Genomic DNA, 21,999 nt, shown 5'->3' with positions numbered 1-21,999 from the left:
AGAGTTCGAGAGAGTTTTCTTTTTTAAATTACACAGTTCTTGTCAAAGTGCAGATTACTCTGGATAGTGGCGAGGGGAAGAGAGATTGGATGAGCAGCAGCAGTTACTGCAGGCCAGTTAGACGGGAGTGGTCTCCCTCTGGCACAGCAGTTGTAGTCAGTGGTGGGATCCAAAATTTTTAGTAACAGGTTCCCATGGTGGTAGCGCCAATGGGGCTGGGCGGGGCATGACAGGGGCGTGGCCGGGCATTCCAGGACTGGGGCATTCCTGGGCTGGGCTGTGGCAAGGACGCAGCCGCTGCGCCGGTCCTTGGGTGGGAAACGAATGCACGCAGGCGCAGGCTGCCACACACGCCGGTGCACCTCCTGCTAGACTGCTTCAAGTTCTGCGCACTACTGCTGAGAGGAGGGGCATAACAAAGGCAAAAATCACGTGGCAGAATCACCAATTAGTAACCCCCTCTCAGCACACAAAAATAATGAGTAACCTACTCTCGGGAACCTGTGAGAACCTGCTGGATCCCACCTCAGCATGCATGAGAGTGTAGCAGTCAAGTTGCGCACCAGGCAGCTGGGAGAACCACCAATCATGTGATGGCAAAATTGTAGGCAGGCAGCAAAAAGATTTGAAAGCACCACCAAAGCCGCAGGTAGCTGAGAAAGTCACCAGCACTGGTGGCAGGGCAGTCCACTGGTAAGATCTCTGCCACTGCAGCTGGGTCCACTGAAGCTCCCTGCTGCGCCACGACCAGGCCAGGGTTGATAATGGTGACAGTGGGGGCAAGGCTGCTTGGCCAGCAGGGATTTTTCTGTCCCCTTCATTGCTGCCTCCACTCCCAGCCTGGCATGACTCCCAGCCCTGGGGTGGAATGAGGAGGAACTGCGCTCGGAACATGCATGCACCCTGCGCCTCTGGTGCGGCACCACCCATCCCCACCATGCCCCCAGAATGCCCCCTCCATCCCGGTCCTGCCCCTGCACTGGTGTGCGCCCGGGGCATTGGGCCCCCCTGCCCCATGGGCACTATATCACTGCCCTCCCCTGCCAGTCCTCCCCCACAGTGTGGCACTGTCCCCTGTTCTCCCATTTATTATTTATAATTATTTATACTCCACAGCAGACTATTGTATCTAAGTGGCTTACATAAGTAAAAAAAAATTAAAAACAGGATAAAAACACCATCAATGAAATATAACAATTAAAAAGACAATCAAAATAACCTTAAAATAACCTTCACCCTGACTCCCCCACCCCTACTCCATGTAGTCCCATGCTGCATGCGCAAGAGTCACCCCTGCTGCCGCTGTGGTGGCAAAGATGCTGGGTGGATGGCCAGGGAGCCACCACCATTGAGGCCAAAAAGCGGGAGGGGAAGAGGCAGAAGAAAGAGAGAGAAAGAGATAATGATAGAGGGAGGGAGGCAAGGAGAGAGGGAGGCAAGAAGAGAGAGTGAGAAAGAGGGGGTGGTAGTAAGCATAGGGTGAAAGAATGATAATGGAAGAAGAAGAAGAAGAAGAAGAAGAAGAGGAGGAGGAGGAGGAGGAGGAGTTTGGATTTATATCCCCCCTTTCTCTCCTGCAGGAGACTCAAAGGGGCTTACAATTCCTTGCCCTTCCCCCCTCACAACAAACACCTTGTGAGGTAGGTGGGGCTGAGAGAGCTCCGAGAAGCTGTGACTAGCCCAAGGTCACCCAGCTGGTGTGTGTGGGAGTGCACAGGCTAATCTGAATTCCCCAGATAAGCCTCCACAGCTCAGGCGGCAGAGCTGGGAATCAAACCCGGTTCCTCCAGATTAGATACACGAGCTCTTAACCTCCTACGCCACTGGGGAAGAAGATAGTCGGAGAGAAACGGTAGAGAGGAAAGGAAGCAAAAGTGGGGGGGGGGGAATGGGATGGCCACTCCTCATATTTTTCACAAATCACCACTTTTACATTTTAATTCTCAAGCGGACCAAATCTGAGGACACTTAAATGTGAACAGATGAGACAGATTGTTCAAAAAACCTGAAAAATGTCCAGGTCTGCAGAAAAAAATGATTTTTTTTTAAAAAAATCGGGGCTTAACTCTCTCGAAGTGATAAAATGAGGGCTTTCAAGGCCCTTGTGAGTCAACCACAACCTTTTGGCCTGCATCCCAAACTTGGCTTTTGTTATTAAAAGGCAGAGGGAGGGGGAGGGCCCTCTTCAGGGCTTTTTTGGCCTTTTGAGGCCAGCAACCACAGTTTGACTTGGTATTTAATAGGATGTCAATTTGCACCATTAATTATTTAAATCAGCTGGTTACAGCCGGTACTATTGTCTCATGTCTTCATAGGGCAGGGGGGCTTGGAGCAACTGGGGATCCTGATCCAAGTGCATCCAGTGTTAAAATGTGAAAAGGACAAAGAAGCTCCTTCAAAAACTAGTTTTCTGTCTGCTAAGAAAGGCAACAAACTGTAAAATTTAACAACATAGGAAAAATATAAAGCAATATAAATGACATGCTTTCCCACAACAGGGTAGCTCTGAAGGGATTTCTCCCTGCTATCTTTTTTTTTGTTTTTATGTTGCAACCTATCATTACGCTTTTCATAGAATCCCTGTACGTTGGCATTAAAAATGCCAACACCAAGGAATTGCAAAAACTTTAATTGTGAAAAAAACCCTAGGCCTTTCTGTTGGGAATTATGGGAGAGAACTTCCCTAAGCAACACAGAACTCTGTTTATGTATATGACAACTGCAACAAGGACTTTATATACACAAAAACAGAGACAATAAGGGACCAACAAAAGAAAGCTGGATTCTGAAAGTTACAGAACATGCAGAAATGGCGAAGCTGACAGCATTACTAAGAGATAACAGTTTGGATAATTTTTCACAAAACTGGAAACCCTTTGCAGAATATCTTTTGAAAATCTATTCAAATAGAGAAATAGTGCCAGGGCTTGAAATCTAAAGAAAACAGTAGATTGTAATTACCAGAAGACGTTTAAGAAAAAAAAATACTGAATTATACGCATTGAATTTAGAGATAACTCGTAGTCAAAGATGAGAAAGCTGGAAGTCACTACACGATGTGTAACGGGCTGTGTTTCTTTTTTTCTCTATATATGTTTGTATATTTTGTGTGTTGCCTTTTTAAAGTAAGAAAAATAAAAAATCCTTATTATTAAAACAACTCAAACACCAACAGAATTTCAACGAATCCTCTCCACCGAGTTCAGACTAAAAATTAAAAAAATACCCAAAGCACAACACTTTCTTGGACAAATCGCTGGATCTATCACTGGCCGGGTTTTGATCCACGGGACAGTTCCTGTGGGAGAACCCAAGATCTGATTGTGAAATCTGCCCTAATAGAATCTTGTGATCATCTCTGTTTTTAAGTCCTATTGATTTCAGCAGGAATAAACAAAGAACATGCCTGTATCAAAATCAATATGACTCAAAAGTGCTTCATTTTTGGCAGTTCGTGCCGAAGGCAACACATTTCTAAAAAAACTATCCGCCCAAATTTTTAGGATGTATTAACAAGCTCAGCATTTGGGGATATATGATTGCACACACAGATACCCAGTCAGAAGATGGTGACAGTTCTGGTTATGAGCGATGATAGCGTTGATGTTTCTTCCAAAAATTGCAGACTTTCCTTTCCTTTCATAGGAGCCACTCACCCCAGCCGTTTTAAAAACAAATATATTGCAGAATGGAGGAAGTCAGTGAATACTTTAACATAGTAATTTTGTTTACTTTCTACAATAGAACCACTGAACTGCTTAGCTTCCTGTCTATAAATACACAGAGAAGGCAGTTGGCAATTTTATAACAGGATGTTTTCCTTTTTAAAGAAAATACAAATTAGCATGGTAAAAGTAAATACTGCTTGCCTTGAAATGCATATGAACAACTGTTTAGGAGGCAACGATTAATATATACCTCAGTGGACTTTTCAGGATCTTGTGGACGGATTGTTCTCTCCGTTTCGCAGGAAATATACTTGAGAGTTATACTTCCAATGACATTTTCTTAACTCTCTCTTTGTGCATTGGGTGGAGGGCCTGAGTGATCTGGAAATATCTAAAAATCCTTATTTGTGAGTTTGGGGATAAATTTCATGATCTGGAAAGAACCAATTGACTGAGGCTCAGTGCCAGAAGGTGAGGAGCTATTGGTCTATCATACTGGGCACCAATTGCTCAGGGGGGTCGCACAACCAATTAGCGCATTATCAGAATTTGCCAGACCAATCACTCTAGTAATTAAGATTGCCAGGCCTGTTCTAGGATACAGCTGCCTTCCCATCAGTGGAACAAATCAGTGGCTTGAGAGAGCCAACAGACCCCCATCTTTTAGCTTTTCTGGTTGTGGTGGGTTTTCTGGGCTGTGTGGCCATGGTCTGGTGGATCTTGTTCCTAACATTTCACCTGCATCTGTGGCTGGTATCTTCAGAGGTGTATCACAGAGGGAAGTCTGTTACACACTGTGTCCAGAAAGCCTTCAACAAAACATTTAGCTTTTCTGTTTCATAGTCAGGGTCACCAGTTGCCAAGTGGTGGCTAGAGATCTCTTGGTATTACAACAGATCTCCAGGTGACAGATCAGTTCAGTTGGAGAAAACAGTAACTTTGGAATAATAATAATAATAATAATAATAATAATAATAATAATAATAATAATTTGATTTAATATACCGCCCTATCCCTGAGGGGCTCAGGGCGGTATACAGTGTAAAATATCATATAAAATCATACATACAATTTAAAACAACAGTTATATCCTAAAACAGCAGCCCACAAACCCTTACAAAACCCTCCCCAAAAAGAATAATGGGTCCCAATGGCATTTGGGACCCATATGAAGCAAAGAGGGGAGGGGGCACCCTCAACAGCTGGTCTCTCCAAAGGCCCGGTGGAACAAGTCGGTCTAACAGGCCCTGTGGAACTCTCCAAGGTCCCGCAGGGCCCGGATGGTAGATGGTAGAGTGTTCCACCAGGCCGGTATCAGAGCCATAAAGGCCCTGGCCCGAGTGGAGGCCAGCCGCGTCATCGAGGGGCCAGGGACCTCCAGTAAATTGGCCTCTGCTAAACGCAGAGGTCGAGCTGGGACATATGGGGTAATGCGGTCCCGAAGGTACGAGGGTCCCAGGCCCCGCAAGGCCTTAAAGGTCAACACCCACACCTTGAAGATGATTCGGAATTCAACTGGCAACCAATGCAGGCGGCGCAACACAGGTTGAATATGTTCTCGAAAGGTGCCTCCTGTGAGCAGACGAGCCGCCGCATGTTGAACCAGTTTCAATTTCCGGATCAAACGCAAGGGAAGGCCCGCGTAGAGCGAGTTACAATAGTCTAGCCTGGAGGTGACCGTTGCATGGAATGTGGAGTGTATGGCATTATACCCCATTAAAGTCCTTCCCCTACCCAAACCCTGCCCTTCTCAGGCTCCACCCTCCAAATCTCCAGGTATTTCCTAACCTGGAGCTGTCAACCCTATACATAGCATCTTTGCCCAGCTTTGACTGAAATACCATTTTATAGGCATGACAAGTAAGTTTAGGAGCTGCCATTTGCTTGTGCGGGTGAGGGAGAAAGAATGGTATCAACATGCATGCTGGGAAGGATAGGGGGGCCTCTTACTGTATGATCTGGGGAAGGGCAAAGGTAATTCCAGACGGCTGCATAGTCTCTGGCATGATCCTTGAAGTTTGGTATTCATTTATTCATCCTGGCGTCCACCTGGACAGTAGAACAGCACAAATAAATCACTGTTACAATTTTTTATGCGGGAGCTCTGGCAGGCTCCCTGTTTAACTTTTGGGCGACAAGTACTCCTGTTGAGCTCCAATTTTATCCAAAATAGAACTGCTTTCTTTCTGTGACCAGAATTTTGCCCTGCTCGTCTAATCTACACCATATTTGTATCTTTCGTATCAAAGTGGCATTGTTGAGTCTGAAGGGGGTTTCTCTGCGCTGATGTATTATGTCCATGTAAATAATACATACGAAGCAGCATTTTCTATACATGAGCTGTGTCGCCGTTCCCCTTTATTTATAACTGCAGTAAGCCAGATATCCCTGTGTGGTTTCTGGTTTTGACCTTTCAGTGGTGACAGCTTGAAAAGACATTTCGAATAATTATCTGAGGGAAAAGATCTTTTTATACCATTTCATAGGCAACCTACGGTGAGGTGATCTTTCATCGCATCTTCATTCCTATTATAAATTATACATTAATGATTCTCTACAATTGGGATGGAGAAGGGGGGAAAGTACCACTTTAAATATATTGCGTATATCCATTTCGAGATGTGGGAGTTCTTTCCTGACAGTAAAATCAACTGCATTGAAGGTTTTTCAGAATCCTGACAGGGTAAAAAACATCACTAGTCAACTTTCTACAAAGATGCTGGAAAGGCCAGCTCCAATGAACTAAGAACAAGCCAATTAAAGAAATCCTGATTAGATGCTATTATGTTACTAGTTGAAAACAACTCTGAACTTTTGTCCTGTGAGCCTCAAACTCGGGAAATGATCACAATGCAATTGTGTGGCATAGCTGATCTAATAGAGCATTATGTAATTATGCCAGGGGGACTATTATTCTATACGTGTGGAATTATCAGAAAGCTCAAAGACATGGAGAAAAACATTGTATTTCCCTGAAAAACACAGACATTGTTGGGGAAAGAAGAGGAAGTATATGATTTGTACAGAAGCAGTCCAAGTCACAACTGGACTAGCAGCATATCAAGTTAATAGGGGCTTACTTAGCAGCGACAGGGGCATATCTGCTAGAGGGACATGGAGTATCACATGTCCCTGGGCACACACCATCTAATCACGTGGGTAGGGTGCTGGGCTGTGCTCGCCGGCTCCAGCTGGTAGACCTGGACGCCTCACCAGCTCCAGGCAGTAGACCTGGGTGCCTTTCCGGCTCTGGGCGGTAGACCTGGACTCTGGTGCTGGCTCTGGGCACTAGATCTGGGTGCCTTGCTGGCTCTGGGCGGTAGACCTGGACTCTGGTGCTGGCTCTGGGCACTAGATCTGGGCGCTTTGCTGGCTCTGGGCGGTAGACCTGGACTCTGGTGCTGGCTCTGGGCACTAGATCTGGGCGCCCAGCTCCATTTTCCCTAAATATGCTTCTGGCAGTAGGCAACATATGTGGCAGCCTTGTGTCCTGTACTTGGAAAGATCTACCACCCTCTGCTCTGCTTCCCTGAAGATGGGGATGGGGGGGGGGAGGAGAGAGAGAGAGAAAAAGAAGAGCAGACTCCTGCCACTTCTTGTTTCTGCTCTGCCTGAGGCTCAAGCAGCTGTCTTCTGGTAGCCTGGAGTGAGGGCAGCAGGGCAGCAACCCGTGGTGGCAGCATGGGGCCCCATCCAGGACTTATGCGTAGGATCCCAGAATCACTAGTCTTTATAAAGAATCACTAGACTTTACAAACTATACAAGGTTGAAACACTGTAGTCTGCACTAGTGTATTATCATATACACTAATTATGGACAAAATCAGTCACATTTAAACATATACTTGAGAATGTAGTACATATAAATCTACAACATGCACAGGAATTATCATTCTACAATGCCTTACTCCCCCCAAACAAACAACAACACTTTATGCTACACATTTGAAGTGAGCAAAACCTCTATTTCATTCTTATCTTTCACAGGATTCATATACAACCTTCCCGGCTGGAATTTAAAAATATAATGATGTTGTCCGGATTGTGGGTGTGTGTAATAGTCTGAGGAAGTCTGATTCAGAGGGCTTTTTTGCATTGTGGGAAGGCAAAAAATAAAACAAAATCTCCCCACCACTGGAAAGTCCTCCTTTGGGCTACATGGATTTATGCTCTTTAAAAGGATGGTGTAAGTCAGAGGCCCAGGCTGTGGTGTAACTGGAGGCAATGCAGGGGTGGGAACAGTGGTTCACTTGGGGGGGGACGACAGAGGGGGTGGATGCCCCAGGTGCCACTTTAAAGTGTCAGGTAGGGAGTGCATTTGGCTGGCTCCCCCTGCCCTCCCCACCAGGAACAAGCTCTCCCAGTCCCCCCACCCAAGTGAACACTGTTTCCACCCCAGCATTGCCTCCAGTTACACCACAGCCTGGGCCTCTGACTTACACCATCCTTTTAAAGAGCATAAATCCATGTAGCCCAAAGGAGGACTTTCCAGTGGTGGGGAGATTTTGTTTTATTTTTTGCCTTCCCACAATGCCAAAATGCCCCTGCCCTCCCCACCAGGAATTGTCTTGGTCTGCAGAAGCCTGGCTTGCTGCTGCGCTCCGCCTCTTCCTGCACCTCCCACCCCCCAGCCTCTGCTCACCACCAGCTCCTATGCCTGTCCCACTTGCTTTCTCACTGGCCAGCCCCACTTGTTCACCTGCCCAGCTTGCCCTCTTCAATTCTGGGGGGAGGGTGCAATTTGGGAGGGGTGCAATTTCAGTACTTGCCCTTGGGTGCCATTTCCTGCAGGTGCACCACTGGGTGAAAGATGACTGATGTCAGCTCCTCCACCAGCCATGCCTCCCAAATGCCCCCGCAGGGCTGCTCAGCATTGCATCCGGGTGTCTCTGTGGGCCACGGAAGTCACCCACCAGCATATTTACCCCATGGGCAGGATAAATGCCCTGAGGAGGGCAAATCTGATGGCACGACCCTGTGCCCCCCTATCTGGATTGAGGTATTAAAGATGTCGGCATAGTGCAATAAATGTTGGTCCCCGGCCCCTCAATGACGCGGCTGGCCTCCACTCGAGCCAGGGCCTTCACGGCTCTGGCGCCGGCCTGGTGGAACACTCTCCCTCCAGCTGTCCGGGCCGTGTGGGACCTAGGGGATTTCTGCAGGGCCTGTAAGACTGAGCTGTTCCACCGGGCCTTTGGAGAGACCGGCCGCTGAGGGGGTGTGCCCTGCTCCCTCCTTCTACCTACCCCCATGTGGGGCCCTAATACCATCAGGACCCATTATTTCACATTAGGAGGGTTTTGTAATGTTTTAAGATACTACTGTTGTTTTAGTTATATGTATGTTTTTAGCTGATGTTTTATCTGTACACAGCCCTAAGCCCTTTGGGGATAGGGCGGTATACTAAATTTAAACAACAACAACAACAACAACAACAACAACAACAACAACAATAATAATAATAATAAGAAGAAGAAGTAGAAGTAGAAGAAGAAGAAGAAGAAGAAGAATTGTTTTAGTTTCTTCTTGGTTCCTAACATTTTTGGTTCCTCGTTTATAATGTTCAGCTTCAATACAAAAGTGAGCATTACAGCCTGTCCCAGTTCTTCTCTGGCTTAGATTATTTACTCAGACCAAAAAGTACTCCTATCTTCTCTCCCTTGAAGAGATACATCAGTTGCTACCGAAAATCATTGTGGTAGTCAAGCAGATAGGTGACACAACACAATCTTTATCTCATGTCTTCTTGGCTTTCTTTTCTCTCTTTCCTCCCCCTACATCTTGGATATCCGAGTTCAGCAGTGTCTGAGCGACACATGGGGCATTCTGGGAAATTAATCCACATAGTGCCTCAGAACCAATGTGTCAGGCTCCTATTGACCTATTTTTTTTCCCCAGAGTATCTTCCAGGGGTTTGGATGTGGCCAAAACAGTGTCAGGAGAAATATGGAGAAAAAGGCAGAAGAGCCTCAGAGTCTCTCTATCTCTTCCTTCCACCTGCTTGCATTCTGTGCGGAATCATTAGCTGCCACCACAAAGGAATAGAGAGAGAACACCTGAGGACAGTGCTGTAGAGAAGGGAGGAATGCAGGGTGGACAATTTCCCAGGGCTCAAGTCAACTGGAGAGCCCTCGAAGGCAGCATCATATTGTGTTCAGAATGCATCTTCATTTATTTTATTTTTAATGCAGTTCTACGCTGCAGCCCCTAGGGAAGGCAGAACAGTTGCTCCGCTTTCTGTAAATTTTACTACGAAGAGGCAAACACTTGTGTCGCCTACTAAACCCATCAACCAAGCCAGCACTGAAGAAGAAGAAGAAGAAGAAGAAGAAGAAGAAGAAGAAGAAGAAGAAGAAGAAGAAGAAGAAGAAGAAGAGTTTGGATTTATATCCCCCCTTTCTCTCCCCGTGAAGAGGCCTCAAAGGGGCTGACAATCTCCTTGCCCTTCCCCCCTCACAACAAACACTCCTGTGGAGGTGGGTGGAGACACTGAGAGAGCTCCGAGACAGCTGTGAGCTTCAGCCCAAGGTCACCCAGCTGGTGTGTGTGGGGTGTACAGGTACTAATCTTGAATTCCCCCAGATAAGCCTCCACAGCTCAGGCGGCAGAGTGGAGAATCAAACCCGGTTCCTCCAGATTAGATACACGAGCTCTTAACCTCCTACGCCACTGCTGCTCCTGAAGTAAGACCAGTCAATACAGCTCATGGCTACGACAGACTGTCCCAGGCTGTAGTCTCCTAATAAAGTTGTTGTTTCCAACTGTTTATTTCCTTCTCCCTTTTCTTCCATACTTCTGTCTGCTCAGCCAGATCACCCCTGTTAGTGTGCCGGAGAAAATAAAACAACATTTCCTCTTTACGTCTCTTCCCCTTTTCCACATTTTTCTTCTTCCTTCACTTTGCTCTATTCCTTATGTGATATGCCTTCATTTCTCTTTCCTCCTTCTAACTCACCTGTCAATTGGGGTCTTAACTCTTTCTCATTCCTGATGCTTAATAGTACTATAGCAGCAAATCTTTGTTGATATTATCAACAGAAGAATTGAGGAGGGGGGAGTGTTAATATTTCACCTTGGTCTGTGTTTTCCCCACTTTACATGCCCAATAATGGCATGTTGATCTTACTTACTCACTTACTTAAATGATATTGCTTGAACAGCCAAAAGGCTATAAGCAGCATCACACTAATATAAGCCCCAAATTAATATAAACCCCATTTTACAATTGCTTACTGCCTGCACAAATTTAGCAACTAATAATGTAATTCTATTAACTTTGTCAGATAGTAGCCACTGAATTAAGCCATCCAAGGAAAGACAAGATTCATAGGATAAAGCTCAGATCATCCCAACAACAGCAGAACCACAAAAGGTGTTCCAGAGTTCCTATGCAGCTATCCCCACATTCATGAATTCTGAGTTGACAGAATGCCCAAAATGTCCTTTGGTAACCCTAGAGCAGAGGTGGGATCCAGCAGGTTCTCACAGGTTCCTGAGAGTACGTTACTAATTATTTGTGTGTGCCGAGAGGGGGTTACTAATTGGTGATTTTGCCACGTGATTTTTGCCTTAGTTACGCCCCTCCTCTCAGCAGTCGTGCGCAGAACTTGAAGCAGTCTAGCAGGAGGTGCACCGACGTGCGTGGCAGCCTGCGCCTGCGTGCATTCTTTTCCCGCCCAAGGACTGGCGTAGCGGCTGCGTCCTTGCCACAGCCCCGCCCAGCAATGCCCCGCCCCCGGAATGCCCGGCCACGCCCCCGTTGTGCCCCGCCCAGCCCCATTGGCGCTACGCCACAGTTTGAATCCCACCACCACGGGAACCTGTTACTAAAATTTTTGGATCCCACCACTGCCCTAGAGTAGCCTTTGATGGGATGTTAATCAGTTTTAGTGGCTTCACAAATGGAACAGAAGTTTGAACTCCCCCCTTATTAAATTTACAGCACAACCTGGGTGGGGGGGGGGAGTGAATCCCTCACTGGAACTGGCACGCCCCTGCACTGGCCTGTGTGCCCATTCCGCTGGCACACCAGTGGAGAGATTACTTATCTGGGGGGCTGACCCAGAAGCACCCTCAGTCAGCCAGGGCCACCAGCATCAAGGGCTGCACTGGAATGGCTGGGAGCATTCCAGGGACATGTCTAACCTTAGTCGGCCTCCAGAATCCAGTTGGCCCCCATGCGCTGGCTGAGCTGCTGGCAGAGATTGTGGCCTATCTCTGGCCCCTTCCGCACACACAAAATAATGCGTTTTCAAACCACTTTCACAACTGTTTGCAAGTGGATTTTGCCATTCTGCACAGCTTCACAGAGCACTGAAAGCAGTTTGAAAGTGCATTATTCTGCATGTGCGGAATGAGCCGCTACTCTCCCCTATGGGGGATTTTAAGGTGAGTTTTCCTTTTTATACATTTTCAGGCTTCCCGTGCCACAGGAAAACCCTTTTGGAGTGGGTGGGACAGTACTGGAGTTGTGCCGTCCCAGCCCACCATCCCTGTCTGAATACAAGAAAACCACAAATGGGGGGAGGAGCTTCAGATAGGTAATGGGGGTTAAAACCAGGAACCCCCCCCCCCTTACCTACATCCTTGGTTTAGAGACAGTTTAATGGTCAGCTAATATATCAAAATATATGCTGAATAGATCCTGTTCATTCATTCATTCATTCATTCATTCATTCATTCATTCATTCATTCATTCATTCATTCATTCATTCATTCATTCATTCATTCATTCATTCTCTCTCTCACACACACAGAGAGAGAGAGAGAGAGAGAGAGAGAGAGAGAGAGAGAGATATTGATGAGCCTCTACTCCATAGGTGTCAAACTCGCAGCCCTCCAGATGTTATGGACTACAGTTTCCATCATCCCCTGCCAGCATCATGCTGGCAGGGGATGATGGGAACTGTAGTCCATAACATCTGGAGGGTCGCAAGTTTGACACCTGTGATCTACTCTATTGCAAACTTTTTAGTACTGTTGACACTCAGGGCTGTATAATTGTTGAATATTGTTCCTCCGATGGCGTCTTTTTAATTTGGTTTTACATTGGTTTTATTCATGCTGCCATGAATGTACCTTGCACTTATTGGAGTGATTTTATCTTGCTGCCATTGTAATTGCAAACTATCCTGGACGCACTTTTATTGTGCGTGGTTTAACTGTGGTTCTTAGGATACATCATTTATAAAAGCCAGCCTGATGTAGAGGCCAGGATGTTAGGAACTGGGAGTCCGGGGCTCAAATTCCTACATTGTCATGAAGCTTACTGGGTGTACTCTCTCAGAGCCGAAAGTGAAGGACATATTTGATCTACTCATGCAATAGACATGAACGGACTCTCTGCCTGCAATTTCCTTGTAGCAAAAATGCCCTCCACCCTAGCTCTTTTCGAAAAGCACTAAAATGAAACTTGGAAGGATGAAAACCTGTGCATCCAGTATTTCAGGAAGAGAACTGAGCCTTCCCACCATAAAAGGCTGTCCTAGGCAGCCATCTAGAATTTCCCAGCGGGAAGGCTAACTATGTATTCCAGCCGACTGCCTGACAAATGGAGAAAAGACTCACATACATTCCCTGCTCACCCACAAACAGGAGTAGCATTGATGTTTAGTTACGCTTCTGTGAGAAGCCACTGAAGGGATGGACTGCTCACAATTCATTTCATGAGTTCTTTGGCATTATTGCCTTTCTGGATTAAGGTCAAGCCTAGCTGGATGTAAACCCTGCTAATCCACATGAGAAATCCCAAATCAATATGCCTTCTTCATTTTCCTGTGCTTTCAGAGTGATAAACAGAATAAAAGACAGAGAAAAATGAAATTCTGTAATGCCCATTACTTTCTCTCTCTCTCTCTCTCTCTCTCTCTCTCTCTCTCTCTCTCACACACACACACACACACACACACACAGAGTGAGAAAGAGAGAGCAAATAAAATGAATATGTATGAAACAGTTCTATACTGTAACTAATTTCTTTTAAAAACAAAGGAAAGGATCATCCCTAGCGCATCTATAGTAACTCTAAGGCCACGACTCCTACTTCCAGGAAACAATTACGTAGAACTGTCTCTGAAACCAAACTCTGTGAAACAAATGAAACACCAGACTTTGAAGACTGCTGATGCCTCAAACCTTTATTCACACAGATTTCAGAAAAAAAATATCAAATTAATTTCTTCAGTAAATTATCTGGTTGTTATAAAGCAGAGGTAATGAAAGCTGGAACAGTGCATCATAGTGATTAGGAACGGAGCTGTGAAGTCTCTAGTTCACACCTCACCTTAGCTATGAGCCCACTGTGGACTCAGGGAAGCCATTATCTCTAATCTTGCTTCTTATGCTTCCACAATCAACATGTGACAGGAAGAGGGGAGCCAGAGTTATTATGGCTTTACCAGTGTCAAGGTCAGGACCATGGACAGCAGACCAAAAGCTCTGGAGCAGGAAACACAAGCAAAGTACCCGGAACTGTACTGTAGTGAGGAACAAGCCGCAGTTCAGAGCCATGGAAAAATGCTCTCCAATGCTGAGTGACCTCACCTGGCTGTCCTGCTGTCCTTCTCCAGGTGCAGGCCAAGAGAGGCAGCAGATGTGCCACCCTTGTTCCCTACAAGCAGGTCCTTCCAAAACACAGCAAAAAAAATTGACAGGTGTTCAGGAGAGAATAAGAGGGACTCTGTAACCCACAAGATGGTCCAGACCCATGGGTTGAAGATCACTGCCATATATATGCATAACACATACAAACAAAATGTATTCCTCACCTCAAAGCTTTAAAAGAATTAAATTAAATTAAATTTGTATTGTCGAAGGCTTTCATGGCTGGAATCACGGGGGTGTTGTGGGGTTTCTGGGCTGTATGGCCGTGTTCCGGTAGCATTTTCTCCTGATGTTTCACCTGCATCTGTGGCTGGCAACTTCAGAGGATGTGATGGTAGTAATGGAAGCAATGCAAATGGTTCTATCTCCCACCCTGGACATTCCGCAGGTATATATCCTCCACAGGTATATATACTTGCTTTGTTACCATCAGATCATCTGAAGATGCTAGCCAAGATGCAGGCGAAACATCAGGAGAAAATGCTACTGGAACATAAGAACATAAGAACTAGCCTGCTGGATCAGACCAGAATCCATCTAGTCCAGCATTCTGCTTCTCGCAATGGCCCACCAGGTGCCTTTGGGAGCTCACATGCAGGATGTGAAAGCAATGGCCTTCTGCTGCTGCTTCTCCCGAGAACCTGGACTGTTAAGGCATTTGCAATCTCAGATCAAGGAGGATCAAGATTGGTAGCCATAGAGTGACTTCTCCTCCATAAATCTGTCCAAGCCCTTTTTAAAGCTATCCAGGTTAGTGGCCATCGCCACCTCCTGTGGCAGCATATTCCAAACACCAATCACACATTGTGTGAAGAAGTGTTTCATTTTATTAGTCCTAATTCTTCCCCCATGGGAACACGGCCACACAGTCTGGAAACCCCACAACACCCCAGTAAATTAATTTTTTTCAATTTATACCCCACCCTATATGATAAGGTGGTGAAGAAATGGGGATGAAATCCCGTTGAACCTACAAAGTTCAGAATAAAAACATAGTTAAAACAATACATAAAGTCCATTTAAAAAATGTTAAAAATCCCATCCCACCCCACCCCCTGTTAAAAAGTTAAACAACTGCATGTTTTGCACACACACACATACACAACTTCTCTATGTGCAGATATATTAGTATTCAGTTCAGTCACTGAAAAGGTACATACCATCACTGATCTCTTCAGCAAAGTGACTGGGAACATTTATCTGTGGGGAAGTTTGCACATGTGCTGGAAAGCACAAATTCAACTCTGTTGGCCTAATCTATTGCTTTCACTTCCAGCTAATGCTTCATCCACAACTGATTAGATTTTATAAGCTCCCATGTTCTCTTTAATTAAGGCATTGACAGGTATACTTTGTCTGAATTTATGCCAAAGGGATTTACTTAATCTCCCTGTTTTATGATTCCTCATACTTGAGAAGTGGAAAAATTATTTCCTAAATCCGCTCAAGACTGGAATTCCCTGACTTGCTTCGTAATGATACCGAAGGCCAGTGGGACACAACGGAAAACATATTGCTTGAACAAGCCCCGCTTTAGTAAGTTAATAAAATTTTCTAAAAATAAATGGACACCTTCATTTGCAGAAATTAGCACTCTAGTCCATAACATGAAGGAAATGAAAGGGACAATGTCATTTCTGTCCCAGAACAGTAATCAGAATCTAGTCATTTTATTCACCAATCACCTGCTCACGCCTAAACTTTTGCTGCTGAGAAAACCCAAACATAATATTTTGACACAAGCACACTGGATAGACATAGTGGCCCTATCCGCACAATTCATTTAAAATGTTTTGATGGAGAAAATACAACGTTTCACCCATGGAGTTTTGCATTGTTTTTACCCCTTTTGGTTCCTAAAACATTTCATTTCCAGCCTTAAAAAGTTTAAATGAATCCCCCTTTAAAACTATTCTTGAGATAGAAATGTTTACAAAATGGCTTCCCTGCTGTGTGTATCTCTTTACAGCAGTGGCATAGGAGGTTAAGAGCTCGTGTATGGAGCAGCAGTGGCATAGGAGGTTAAGAGCTCATGTATCTAATCTGGAGGAACCGGGTTTGATTCCCAGCTCTGCCGCCTGAGCTGTGGAGGCTTATCTGGGGAATTCAGATTAGCCTGTACACTCCCATGCATGCCAGCTGGGTGACCTTGGGCTAGTCACAGCTTTTCGGAGCTTTCTCAGCCCCACCCACCTCCCAGGGTGTTTGTTGTGAGGGGGGAAGGGCAAGGAGATTGTCAGCCCCTTTGAGTCTCCTGCAGGAGAGAAAGGGGGGATATATATTCAAGCTCTTCTTCTTCTTCTTTAAAACATTTTCCATGCCTCTCTGTAGATCCTGAACTTCCTCCTCGGTGCCATTTTGTGAGCTGACTCTCTGTTCTCCCTTGCCTGTGTTCTAATCATTTCTGTGAGTTTCTGTGGGTTTTTGTACTTTTGGGAGGCAAAGTGGGAAGAATCGCAGCACGAAGCCATGTAGCATGGATGCACGGATTCATCAATGGACTTTTAAAAAGGGGAAAACCACATAACGACAGTCATGAATCCTTTCCAGGGGGTGAGTGCAGACATACATCGTGGTAAAGGGTAGGGGGGAACTAAAAACATTTTCAAAATGTTTTAGGAGATTTGTGAGGAAAGGGGCAATGTTGCATTTAGGTCGCTATACACATATAGCCAATCTCTGCTGAAATAACCTTCTGAAAGGCTTTTTGGAGCTCTCTCAGCCCCACCTACCTCACAGGGTGCTTGTTGTGAGGGGGGAAGGGCAAGGAGATTGTAAGCCCCTTTGAGTCTCCTACAGGAGAGAAAGGGGGGATATAAATCCAAACTCTTGTTCTTCTTCTCTTCTAAAAAGGTAGTGTCACGTCAATAGAAATTGGGCTCAACACAGTGGCATGTAGCTAACCACTTTTCTTAGAAAGTTTGGAAGCCTTCCTCTAATTTCAAAGGGCAGCTGGCAGGGGCTGATGGGAATCATAGACGGTTAACATCTGGAGGGCCAGAGTTGGACACCCCTGCTCTAATCCATGGAACCTTTTCCCATCTTCAGTTAGAAGAGCCATTTAAGTTATAAGAATAAATGTTTCCAAAGCAGCAGGAAGGCTTGAAACTGAATGGAAATGTAAGATATAGGCCAGGGGTCTTCAAACTATGGCCCTCCAGATGTTCATAGACTACAATTCCCATGAGCCCTACCACTTGGCCATGCTGGCAGGGGCTGATGGGAATTGTAGTCCATGAACATCTGGAGGGCCATAGTTTGAAGACCCCTGATATAAGCATATAAGCATATATAAGCATATAAGCATATATAAGCATTTTATTGTCATTGTGCACGCACAACGAAATTAACAGCAGCATTCCTCGATGCACACAATTTCAGACTCATACATCATCCTCACTTTCCCCTTCCTCCACCCATCCCTACACAGCCCCAAACACATCAATATGAAGCAGCGGAGTTTAGCATAGCCACGGCTCTAGAGTAGAAGCTGTCTCTAAGCCTCTTTGTCCTAGTTCTGAGGGCCCTGTATCGTCTGCCAGATGGTTAGGGTATAAAGAGAGAGTGTGCGGGAGGAGACGGGTCCCTCAGACTATTTTTGGGCTTTCTTTAGGTTTCTCTGAATTATAGAGTTCTTCCAAGGAGGGAAGAGGGCAGCCGATAATCCTTTGTGCAGTAGTGATCACCCTTTGGAGCGCCTTCCTATTCGCCACTGTGCAACTGGAGAACCATACACAGATGCAGTAGGTTAGGACACTCTCTATAGCACAGCGGTAAAAGGACACCAGAAGTTTTTCTTCCAGTTGTTGCTTCCTTAAAAGTCTCAGAAAGTACAGTCTTTGCTGGGCTTTCTTAACCACCGCGGCAGTCTGTACGCCCCAGGTCAAGTCCTCTTTAATCATAACGCCCAGAAATTTAAAACTAGCCACCCGCTCCACTTGATCTCCATTTATAGTCAAGGGCTGAATTTCTGAGCTATTCCTTCTATAATCCACTATGAGCTCCTTTGTCTTGTTAGTGTGATATAGGCCAGTGGTCAGCACTGGTGATTTGTTAACCTGAACACATTTAGTCTACAATTTTTTAAAAAACAAAACAAAAGAATCTATCCTTACATTCTTAAATTCACATTCCAGGTAGACTACAGAGACTGAACTTAGTGGAGTCATTACTTCATCTATATATATAGCGGTACAGAGAAGCAGAGGGGTAGCCTCAGAAACAAATTAGGAGTCGCTTGTTGGTTTATGGATCTCTGTCAAAATCGACTGCTTTTGTAAATATGAGAATTGGAGAGGAGTTTGGAAACTGCCAATTGGGTGCTTGACATCCAAACTGAATGTGACATTTAGAAACATCTCTTTTTTCTCTGGCATATTTCAAATACGGAAGATGAGAGTTTTTCGGAGGAACTCAGGGTGGAAGAACGACAGCTGGACAGGAGAGGATTCAATAGTTTTTTCTTCCCTTCCTCATTGTTTTTGTTTTGAAAGTCACAGGAAAGATGCATATGGCTATTGAGAAGTTCCCTTAGCTCGGGACCCTTCTTAGGGTTTCGATCATACCCCAATTAGACCAGATCTCTTTCAGGTGAACGGACTGATGATCATACCCACCCACTGGCTCACCAATGTCAAAGAGTTAGCCTACATGATCACTCCTCCCCACCCTCCCATGAATGGTCATCTAATTGATTGCTGGAGCCAGTGAAGGCGAGAACAAGGCAAGGCAGATTTGTTAATTACAAATGCCCAAACTACTTGCAGCTGGAACCGTCTCCTCTCCATTCACAGGTTATAATCATCTCAACGTAGCAATTCTTAAAGGAGAACAGATGACTCACAAAGATTTCCTTTGGCCAAACTTTGTGACAGCCATCACTACAATCATAAGCAGAGATACAGCCTTCTAAGTGCATTGTAGTCAATGGGCCAAGAAAGGTACAGCTGTGGATTGTACTATTTCTGTTTAGGATTGTGCTGTTTCTCTCTGGGTCTAATCAGGTGAGCCACAGGAAGTTCTATGTACACAGCAACCAGAGCTGTGTATGTAACCCCCATGCCCAGAATGGGTTGAACCAGTAAGGGGGTGGAGACTCAGAGCAGCAGAAAGGCTGCAGAGCTCTTTGGAGAAGACAAGGCTACCAGACTTGGACCTTGGTTGTATAAGCCCTTGACACCTTGTTAAGGTAAACTGCAATATTGTTGGGAACTACTGGGAAGGTAGTTTATTTCTGCTATGTTGTAAATGTTGGAGTTTATTGTTTCAGGGTTTCTTTTTGTGGTTGTAATGGGTGAGAGTTCTCCTGGAAACCTTCATCATGTTGCATCCTGTTCATCAAGCCCTTGGAGTCTTCAGGAGCCAACCCACTTGCAAAGAAGAATTGGACTTGGCAGTATCAGTAGACTGTAACTAGAAGGACTTGAAATGCAACCTGAACAGGACCTTAAATTGTAATGTTAAATGTTGATGTTTAATGTTATTTGTAAAGAGAAGTAAACTGTTTTGTTTAAATTTGGTTCTTTGCAACTCCTTCCAAGTACTGCCCCACAGAAGCCACAAGTTGAGGTTACATGTACATAGTTTTTGTTCTCGTTGACTCAAAACAACTTCAAAAGGCAACTTAAAAAAACACTTTGGGGGAACATACAAGCCCTGTACGTTGGTTCAGTGGAACAAACTAGAACTTGCGAGAGTGCACCTAGCTTAACACGAAGAAGTGTTTTACTTTTCAATCAAAGAAAAAATATTGATAAAGACTATCAACTGTATTCAAGAGGAGAAGATTGATTTGGGCTGATTTGTGTATTCTCTGAAGCTCTTGTATAATAAAACAATTTTAGCATAAAAGGAAGTGCTGGAAGATAAAAAGTGCCGGAAGATTTTTAAAAAGTGAATAGGGTGAAATAAGTTTTTAAAACTTATCTTAAACGTGCGTAGGAGCTCTTCAGGGAGTGACTGCACGGGACGGCAGCCGGCAGTAACTCTCGACTGATCCTCTGAAGCTCTTTGTTTAGCTGAGCAAGATCATTCTTAGTTGGCCGCTTTAAGCAAGATACCAAGAGTCACTCCCCTGAATGTGAGTGTATCCTATTTTACCTTCTCAGAGAGAAAGGTTAAGCTGAGAAACTTTGTGTGAGTCTGTTTGCCCTAACAAAGGTAGACATTGCTTCCTAGCTGAATGTGGATTGTTCCCAGCTCTACTTGAGTTCCCCATTCTATTCAACACATCACATTGTCTAACATAGGAACACCATGATTTTCAGTGGTATATTCTCTTACTAAGGCTGATTCCGCATGGGCCAAAAACAGCGGTGTGAAAACAGTGTGAAAACGATATAAACCCTTTTACACCATTTTCACACTGTTTTCACACCACTGTTTTTGGCCCATGCGGAATCAGCCTTTGATACTCAGATTTGTCAGCCTCTAGGTATAGCTGGAGATCTCCTGGGATTACTACTGATCTCCAGGCAACAGAGATCTGTTGCTTTGGAAGACATTATACTCTACTGATACGATACTATAGCATTATACTCCACTGATGTTCTTCCCCTCCCCCAATCTTGTCCACCTCAGGCTATACCCCCAATATCTACAGGTATTTCCCAACCCAGAGTTGACAACCCTAGGGATACAAGGTAGCTGGGCTATACGTAAAACTGAAACTAAAAGAGAGTCCCATTTGTCTTCATTGTTCCTAGCCTAATAATTCAGAATGCCTTTTTGTAATGACTGTAATTTTAGCCCCTTTACCATAAACATAAGACACCATTTCTGCAATTATAAACAGTGAAGCAACAAAATCCCAGTGCATTGTAGGCATAAATTACTTTCTGAAAAGGGCCCAAAGGTCTAAAAATCTGCATAATATCTTCTATTAATGAAAAGGTTTACTTATAGATGCGGCATCTCCTTCTAACTTTCCTGTTTCTTTGTCTTCTATCTTTCATACGATAAAAAGCACCTGGGTGTTTTGCCCTTAATTTTTGTACCATCATCAGGGTGTTTTTTAAGTATTTCTTTTTTTGTTGCTCTTTTTAAAAATGCTCATTACTTACTTTCATTCCTCGCTGAATTGTCAATTGTACCCATTCAGGCAAAAATGAATAAAGAATGCCTATAATAGGTTAGAGGAACACACACACCTTACAGTGGTCTATTCTCTTATCAAGTAGTCCTATCAATACTGAAACACCTACTTTTAAGCCACAATTCTGGCTGTGCTTTACTTTAATTAAGTTTAGAAAAGACACATCTTGGTGTTGAAGTTTCAGGCTCTCTAGGCAAGGCGGCAGAGAATTATCCCATTCTTTACATGAAAATAAGGATCCAACACAGGAATTTTAATTAGAGCTTGAGAGGATAATGCAAGGAATCAATACTTTTCTTTGGTGGCTAATAATGATACCATTCTCCATTTCATTGAATGTAAGTATAGACCCCATCAGAAGTTACATTTGTGGAGCTGTGGACGTGTTACAAGCAGTCCTGCTGATATGTGCAAATGCCATTTTTTCCCTGAAAGCTTCAGAATGCATCTAACAGACCCCAGGTTAGTCTGAGATCTGGTGTGCGTGTACTGAGTTGGAACGTCTACACCCTTTCAGGACAAAACAGCAGCTGTCAGCATGAAGAGGACTTTGCTCAATGCCATATAAATGAAATGTCGGGAGAGTTTATATTTTTTATAGATCAAACCTGGCCATGAAATGTGGAGCAGAAAAAT

The 21,999-nt window shown here is 44.7% G+C and overlaps 1 protein-coding gene across 3 annotated transcripts in view; it reads right to left on the bottom strand.

Moving 5' to 3' along the window:
* CDH20 (cadherin 20) overlaps positions 1–21,999 on the bottom strand; it is a 250,934-nt gene that overhangs the window by 139,404 nt on the left and 89,531 nt on the right. The window contains exon 2 of one of the 3 annotated variants that reach the window (XM_048507591.1): positions 5,619–5,717. The exons of the other annotated variants lie outside the window; for them this stretch is intronic. The gene's annotated coding sequence lies outside the window, so the exon portion shown is untranslated. The remainder of the gene's footprint in view (positions 1–5,618; positions 5,718–21,999) is intronic. 3 annotated transcript variants of the gene reach the window in all.

The sequence above is a fragment of the Sphaerodactylus townsendi genome, linkage group LG09 (genome assembly GCF_021028975.2).
Source record: "Sphaerodactylus townsendi isolate TG3544 linkage group LG09, MPM_Stown_v2.3, whole genome shotgun sequence".
In the NCBI taxonomy this organism is placed as follows: Eukaryota; Metazoa; Chordata; class Lepidosauria; order Squamata; family Sphaerodactylidae; genus Sphaerodactylus; species Sphaerodactylus townsendi.
The sequence above is the reverse complement of the archived record's forward strand: the minus strand, read 5'-3'. Positions and strand labels throughout refer to the sequence as shown.